The 8,719-nt window shown below is 45.9% G+C and overlaps 1 long non-coding RNA gene across 1 annotated transcript; it reads right to left on the reverse strand.

Moving 5' to 3' along the window:
- Positions 1-2,757: 2,757 nt before the first annotated feature.
- LOC123585160 lies at positions 2,758-8,464 on the reverse strand. The gene is made up of 2 exons (XR_006705956.1): positions 7,916-8,464; positions 2,758-5,569 (listed from the first exon to the last, which is right to left on the reverse strand). It is a non-coding gene; the product is annotated as an uncharacterized LOC123585160 (long non-coding RNA).
- Positions 8,465-8,719: the final 255 nt, after the last annotated feature.

Consider the following 8,719-nt stretch of genomic DNA (forward strand, 5'->3'; position numbering starts at 1 on the left):
TATCCTTTGGTTATTCTTATTCTGTATTTCAATTTACCATCCAAACAATGTTTCTTTTTTTTAATGTTTAATTATTTTGAGAGAGAGAGAGAGCAAGAGCGAACAGGGGAGGGGCAGAGAGAGGGGAAGACAGAGAATCCCAAGCACCACCAGTGCAGAGCCCCACACGGGGCTCAAACTCACGAATCACGAGATCGTGACCCGAGCTGAAATCAAGAGTCAGATGCTTAACTGACGGAGCCACCCAGGCGCCCCCAAACGATGTTGCAATAATATAATTAGCCAAGGTTTTTCCTGGCAGAAAACAGGCTCCCTTTCTCTCAGAAGGTTATACTTGCTTACTTGTCCAAAGACTTCCCCATTTATCGGAGATTCTATATCCTTCCTCAACATGGATGTGAGACAACTCTTCAGTCCCTTCTTGGAAAGTGTCCTGTTGATGGGAGACATCCCGTTGCTACGAAGCTGTTAGTAACGTTTTTTGGAAAATGGCTACAGCTTTACAGCATCACCCTTGAACTCCTTCAAATTCTTGGGTGAATTCCATGTAAATTCAGTGATTTATTTACATTAGTTTGACAATTTGAACTAGAAAGTCCTGTTTTTTCTCAATCTTTTTCCAGTTAAGAACCTAACAGTACTTGGATTATCTTCCCTTTGCTCCTTGAAATTAACATCGTTTGGTGGGCGGAAGGTAGCAGCGGGGTCTTGTCAAGCTGTGCTCTATGGAACACAGAAGCACGAAAGACCCTGTTGGAACCTGAATTCCACTGCAGTAAATCCCTGGACTGACTGCTGGCTGATCGCATTGCGTGGAAATGGAAAAGATCACCAAATAACCATCAGATGAGGTGACCAAAGCAGACTGGAAAATAGATGGCTCATCTGTTTTTGACCATCTAAATGACTAAATTGAATTTCAGACTACACAATCACTTCTCAATTAAAAGCTGAAGGGAGGCCTGAAGCTCGCTTACCTAGAAGACTTTTATTTACCATCCTTGATATGTAGCTTATTTGATGCTAAATTTTAGATTAAGTTTCTAAAGGGACAAGGGAGGTCATACACGTATGCAAATTTCATTCATGCATGCATGCGATTTACTCAGTCATAAATTTTACGTTTCGTGCCACACACCATAGTAGGCATGGCAAATGCAACCTCAAACACGATCCTGCTCTCAAGAAACGTAAATATATGGCATTAAGTACCGTGTTCAACCTGATGAAGATATGAATATGGAGAAAGAATATTGCTAAGGAACAACACCAAAGTCGCACTGAGGGCTTAGGAGACGTTTCCTAGAGAAAGTAATGATTGTATTTGTTTTCAGAGGATGATCAGGAGACAGCTTGAACGTGAAGGTGGTGGGGCAGGTGAGAGAGGAAACTACAACAAAGTGAATGTTACCAGAGGCCTGGGAGGTGACAGGAGAGCACAAGGTCTGCAGACAACGTGAGCGGGGGTTGGGGTGGGGGGGGGCGGTGAATGGATAAAGGGAGGTTGGGATCAGAACACAAAGCACATCCCAGCGACCGCGACAATGAATCCCCATTTTGAGCAAGGATATTTCAGGGTAAGTTTCAAAGGAAAGACTCGGTTCAGTTTGCGAGTATAAAATGTGAGGTCCTTGGGTCACCTGTAAAGAACTACCCTGAAAGGTTAGAGACAAATGGGGGAGCCGTTCCTGCAGAAACAGTGGTGAGAGAGAAAGGAAGCAGAGAGAACTGGACGCGAGCAAAGGGAGGAGGAAAAATTGAACGAAGCTCACAGAAGCCAAGGGAAGACAGATTTCAGGCAGGAGGAAGCAAGGGGCTGTGCCCAGACCGACCAAGGTAAGGACCCCAAACCATATGCTGCACTGAGCAGAACTCGTTGACTTCACCACATTTTTTCCCTGGACTGGGGGAGGGGGCAGAAACTTGACTGTGGCGTGGGGAGGCCTGGCACTTGGCAAGGTGCACGGCTGCTAATCATCTCGGTGATGGGGACGGCCGTTCTCTGGAGACGCGTGTCTATGAAGGGAAGGCATACTACAAGGTGGTGGCCCGGCGGTCAAGGAAGGTTTGTTTGGTGTTGGTCTTAAGACAAGGAAGGCATGAAATATCTCCATGCCAAAGGAAAAATGGCCATTGAAAAGCTGAGGAGCGGGAGGAAGGGGTCAAGGAGAACACATCAGGAGACGGGAAAGGATGGGGGCAAAAGCAGTGGGAAGGAGTGGAATTTTAGGAGGGATGGGAAGGGGTAAGGCAAGCGATGGGCAGTTGGGGAGTAGGTAGAAATGTCACAGAGGTCGTGCCAGAGGTCCAGAAGCGATGCACATGATGAAATTAGTGAACGAGAGCGTTGAAACATCTTCTGAAAGTACGCTCCATATGTTCCAGGATGTAAAGAGAATCCACACATAGTGAGGAGATGAATAGGAGATATAAAAAGAACCAAATGAAATTTCTAGACATGCAAAGCGCCACTGCCATAGCCAAAGTGGAAACTGAGCCAAATGGGATTAACCGTGGCTTAGACCCCAGGGAAAACCTACAAGACTTGAAGACAGAGCAACTGTTCAAAATCAATCACAGGGAGGAACAACAACAACAACAACAGCCAAAAACAAAAACGACACTGGAAAAAAAGGGTCAGGAGGAGAAGGGTTCCAGAGGCGCAGAGGAAACACCTGCTGGGAGATGTTCGAGGAGCATAAGCCTTGAACGACCTTCAGCTGGACGAGACAGAGATGGGAACCAAAGAGACACAGGTGAAGAGCTCGTCCCTAGGGGATGTGGTGGAATAAATAAATTCATTTATTTTTGAAATGCTTGCCAAAGCATGCTGCCATTTGCTGCGTGCTGTCTCTGTGCTCCACTTGATATTGGTCTTAGGAGATGCAAAGATGTGCAAGATCCATGGGTCTGTGGACATGTGGACATGTTACGGAGGTCGCTGCTTCCCATGTCGGCACTTGACCATGAGCATAAGTGGCTCCTTCAATTTCACACCCTACGTGCCTCTCCGGTCTCACCCTTTCCGGGCCCTGGGTAGGAGGAGTTAATGACAGTGGAGAGGACAACTGGACTTAGGACTCCACTAGGCACAGTTTCTCCCGCGGGTCCAATGTTAGGACCCGCGTTGTTGCAGAATCCAGCATTTGAGGGGAGCCTACGCCTTTGGCTTCTGGAGTAGCATTGCTCATCACGGAAGCCTCGGGTCTAGCGGGCTCCCCTAACACCGCCACTAAAACACAGAACACACAAAAGCAAATAAAAGGTTACATTTCATTCACAGCCTCCTCCTTTGCCTCCCTTTTTATATCCTACCTTCTCACCAATCACACCTTTGTTTGCACGTTTTGGTCCTCCCAACTAGACCATGAGGAACCCGAGGACCAGGACTATCTTACTCAGTGTGGTTGTTTGGGGTTGTGGTTTTTTTTTTTGGTAAAACATTTGTATTATTGCAGTAGAATCCACGTAACAAACATTTCCAGTTTAGCCATTTTAAAATCTATCACGCAGCGGCATTAATTCCATTCGCGACGTTGTGCAACCGTCCCCACTACACACTTCCAAAATGTCATCTTCTATTTTTGTATCTTTACACAGTGCATGGCACAAGTGTGATTTTAATCAGGAATATCTTTAGAGAGGCAACCCAGGCTAATGAGGAACCACGCGTGCTTTTGATGAAGAAGCCGCCCGACAGAATTCAGAGACCGTCACAAACAGGTGGCAAATTCCTTTGCGAAGAAAAGACCTTCAGACCTTCAGACCTTCTCTGGGGGTCATCAACATGGGAGCTTCAGGGCGCCAGGCATAGAGTGGGGGTCCCCACTGACTTGATGTCATGGTGATGGGTCCATTGTATGTGGAGACAGGGCAGGAAGGGCAGAATGACGATCGTAAAACTCAGCCTCCTACGGTTCAATGACTCTTTCTTATGTTCATACAAATGTATTCTATTTATTACTCGACCTCATCATTTGACATTGTTTGATACGATACTTATATGATGTTATTTATGAAATGTTACGATAATTATTATAAAGCAAGCACCATCAATTATTGGCGAACTTCTTCTCCCCCTTGAAGTGACTGGCCCACTCCCAACCTCTGGGGAAATCTAAAAAGAGCTTACAGACTCTCCTTCCAGGGGCCTGAGGGTGGGGATGTGGCAGAGGAGCGATATTTTTAGTTAATTTTAACCCATGTGAAAGCGCTTCCCACTGTTGTAGGAGAGAAACAAGCTTCGGCCAGCGTGTTCTCAATTACTGGGTTCACGTCTTGACGGGAAAAACCCCCCGCAATTATGGTGGCTGATGTCAAGGGAATAATGGTGACTAGGAGAAAGGAAACAGTCTTTAAGGGCTTTGTCGAGCAACCCATCCACATTAAGTAAGAGCAAATGACCAACTCATGCCCTCAAACTCGGGTCCGGGAGACTTTTTTAGTAACACGCCACCATCCACGACTTCTTTCCCTTTGTGTGTTTCTTTCCTCCTGTTCCCAATGAACTCCTAACTGTATACTTCAGAGAATGTGAATCAGGGATCCATACTACTAGATAGAGAGATAGATAAGATCTTTATAATATTTCATAATATTTATAATATATTTACGTATTTTATAACATATGTGTTAATATCAGCTTAGAGTTACTAAAAAGATAAGCTTAAGGTTACTTATAAGTTTACAATTCCGCTCCCATGTGCTATTTGCATTAGCAAATATCACATAAACGTATACAAAGACAATTTATAGTTTCTGCAGCTCAAATTATTGTGGTCCCTTAAAAGATCCTGAGGGGAAGACACGAGGACACTTATAAACAAGAGGGGCACAGGGCCAGGACTTACCTGGGGGACACACGGGTGGCCGGAAGGCAATTTTAGGAGCTTCCTTTGAAATTCTACCTTTGCTTTGGCTCCTTTCAAAAATGTAAATATTTTATTTGAGAAAGTTTACTAATTAATTCGTTATCACTCGCTAAATCCTCAGCACAGATTTTTTTTTTTTTTTTTTTTTTTCAGAGAAAGAGGCAGAAGCTGAGAAGGAGAAAGGGCAAAAACAGGTGAAGTTTACCTCAGAACAGGTATCTTTTGAAGGCAGAGAATGAGAGAGAAAGGTCTGGATCCAGAGGGCAGGCCAGTGGAAGCCATCTTGGGAACACTGGGGCACTTGAGAAAAGTGAGGGCCCCGAATAAGCTTGACTTCAGAGTTTGGCCCCCGGACCAGCCCCGCCTTCATCGGCCCAGCGGCTCTCACCGTCTGGCTGTCGCCTCCTGTCCCCCTCACCCAGGCTCCTCTCTTGAGCTTGATCTGCTCCAGGGATGGGCCCTCCCTGGTGACCTCCTCGATCTGGTGCAGCCGGTGGCTCTCCCAGCCTCTGCCGCTCTTCAGAGGGGGTGTGAAAGAAAAGAGAAAAAGGGAAGCAGAGCCATGGCCCCCCCACCAGCAGGCAGGCTGGGCTTCCTCACTTTGCCTTTGTTACTCTGAATGTTCTGGAGCCTGAAGACGGGTGCGGGCAGCAGGCCTCGGAGCGGGGTCTCCTCTGGCTTGTGAGTCCTCTCAGCACCTAGGAAAGATGGGCACAAGAGGACGGGGAGGAGGAGAGGTGAGCGGACGCGGGTAGTGCCATATGAGGGACACGCACGAGCCCCCTCGCCCCACACAGTCCGGCCAGAGACTCTGCCCCGCCAGACCCCGCCCATGCTGTGGGAACACAACTATTAGGCACTTCTCTTCCTCTCTTGTCAGTCAGTGCTGTGTTTTCAGGGGCTGCTATCAGCCACAGTGTGTGTGTGTGTGTGTGTGTGTGCGCGCACGCACGCGTGCCTGCATGTGTAGGTGCCCAGTGGTCTCCTATGTAGCAAGTCCACGGTGCATAGTTAAGTATATAGTGTATAGAGAGTCTTCTAGAATATTCTGGTGTGTTACCAATACAGGTCTACCCGTAAGCCCGTGCAGGGGTGATCAGTGAAAACGAAGAGCCCAGAAAGTGCCTTTTGTCCCAAGTCATTAGAAGCTCAAAGCCACGGGTCTTCTCCCCCAACTCCTAAACGGATGGACTTCCTTTCTCTCACAAGAGAGTAACATTGTATCCGCGGAGGTGACTTCAAAACAGAGTTAACTGTTGCTCTGGAAGGAACCTGACACAGTTTCTAAGACCCCAGGACAAAGGGACGGTCAGGTGTGAGGCTTCTGATGGCCTGTCCCAGGATAAATGGTATAAATCCATTTCGGAACAAACCACGGCCCCGCGGCCCGACGCCAAACCCCGCGGCTGTGCAGGGGTGAGGGAGGTGGTGGGGGGGAGGGCTCAGATGACACAGCAGAAAACACAGAGGTAGAATTTGCAGGTCCCCCTGCTTACTGCTTATTCGTGTCTCCTAGGACTCGTTCTTGCTCTGACACCTACAGGAAATCCGTAGGCCAAGTTTTTCTTTCCTCCTTTGATGTTGCCATAGCAACACTGGGCGTCCCTGGGCCGATGGCTTCCTCCGGGAGAGCCTTGCAGACACATGTCCTCCGGGAGCCTTGCCGGGCCCAGGTGACCCAGACCGTCCTGAAGGTTCTGTTCATCCACTTTTACCCGCACGCAGGTCTTGCCTAGCTCTGCCACGCTTATGGTTGACTGCTTTGCTTAGAAGCAAAAACCCAGCTCTGAAAATGTCTCAGCTCTGAAAGTAGTGTCCCGCTTGTTTCCCAAAGTCTCTTGGGCCTGTAATCAATCAAATGCATTTCTTTGCACACCTCGAACTAAGCAATTTGGAGCAGTTTTGTGCCTTTCCTTTATATCTGTTATTTAAAAAATTTTTCACCTTTATTTTTGAGAGAGAGAGAGCGCATTAGCCGGGGAGAGGCAGAGAAAGAGAGGGAGATACAGAATCCGAAGCAGGCGCCAGGCCCTGAGCTGTCAGCCCGGAGCTCGGCCTGGGGCTATAGAACCTACCCGAAATCCTGACCTGAGCCGCAGTCAGCGGGACGCTTAACCAACTGAGCCTCACCCCCCAGGCGCCCCTATATCTGTTATTTAAGTGGAAATCCCACCAACGCCAATAGGTTCTAATTCATGTCTCCTCAAGTGATTCTCTAGGTTAGGAGTCGCTGCTGTTCCTGTGAAGGCCACGTGGTAAATATGTTACAGTTTCAGGCCAAACGGGTCTCTGTTGCAAACCCTCAACTTTGCCCTTGTAGCCGGAAGAGTCGTAGGGCCTCAACAAACGGATGTGGCCGGAAGGCGATAAATCTGTATTTACAAAAACAGGCAGCAGGCTGGATTTGGCCTGGGCCATAGGGTGCAGGCCCCTGATCCAGGTGGCTCTTTCAAACAGCCCCTTTTAAACATTTTTACGTACTCCCTATTACCATTATTTTAAGACAGTTATTTTAAGAAAGTTCCTAAATTTGCATAAACTAGCTATACGTTTCTGTGATTTTCTTAAAAGCACACATAAAAACATACTTTTCGATCTTTTTTTAATCATAACCTTACGTATAAGAAAAACACAGTAAGTTCCATCTGGCGTAATTCCAATTCTTGCTCCCAACACGTGAATGTATTTTTATTCAGTTGTGGTTCAAACATATATCCCATTTGCTCTGTTGTCATTTACACATACTCTGGTAGAACCACTGTTATCTGCTGATACAGTCTGCCTTCTCGTTTCTAAAGATAATGCAGTATTTCACTATACCCACAGAGCTGGCTTACTAAAAATTCTCCAATTGTTAAATATTTGGATTTTTTTCCCCATTATTTTTCCATGAGCTAAATAAGCCTGGACTGAGCCACCCAGGCACCCCTAAAATAAACAGTTTCACGAACGTTGTTAACAACTGCACAATTCACTGTCACGCTCAAGCTGAGAATTTTCTTTTTCCAAATGTGGAAGCGTGGCATCTCAAGATGAGACATTACCTGCTCAAATAAAACACTTTTCCCCAGCTCAAAGTTCAGACATTGCTTGGTATTTCCCTGCAGTAAATTCTTGCCTCTGAGATCCACTGGAGACGCCAAGGCTGAAGCGACAGAGAGGACTGGGTAGAGACAGCGTAAAGAATCGTTCTCGGGCATTCCTTGGTAGAAAGGGGCTTTCTCAAGATGGCTCTCGTTCAATTGGAGCTTTTCAGAAATACAAATCACCTGTTTGAAACAATCGAGACAACAGGGCACCGAAATACACACTGGCTCCTAACTCTGGTTCTATCCTATTGACATTTTCTTAAGCTTACTTAAGCCAGCAAGACATAGGACTGAGGATCATTGCTTCTGAAACAATCCATGGTAAAGAACCAGTCTGGATTTCTTTTTCTTTTTCTTTTTTTTTTTTTTTTAATTTCCAAAATGTCACCGGCTGATAGCTTTAGAAAAGACAATCAAAGAACGATCAGAAAAGTAAGTAAAAAGACAAGACATGCAAAATAGCAACCCCCAATTATGCATTTGCCATTACAGACCATTTTTATTTTTATTAACTATTATTTTTATTAACTATTTTTATTAACTATTTTTATTAACTATTATTTTATTAACTACATTACATAGTTAATATAAATGCAGGTATTATTATTATGTTAGAGATCATATTAAATTGGAGTTAAATAAACACAGTCATAGCACAGATAAAGTGATAAAAACTGAACCCATTTTTCATTAAAAGGGCGTATTGGTGAATAACACAGGCTTCACCTTGCTCATCGTAAACTAGTCTAAGGCCCAAAC

Source organism: Leopardus geoffroyi, chromosome C3, assembly GCF_018350155.1.
Source record: "Leopardus geoffroyi isolate Oge1 chromosome C3, O.geoffroyi_Oge1_pat1.0, whole genome shotgun sequence".
Taxonomy (NCBI): domain Eukaryota; kingdom Metazoa; phylum Chordata; class Mammalia; order Carnivora; family Felidae; genus Leopardus; species Leopardus geoffroyi.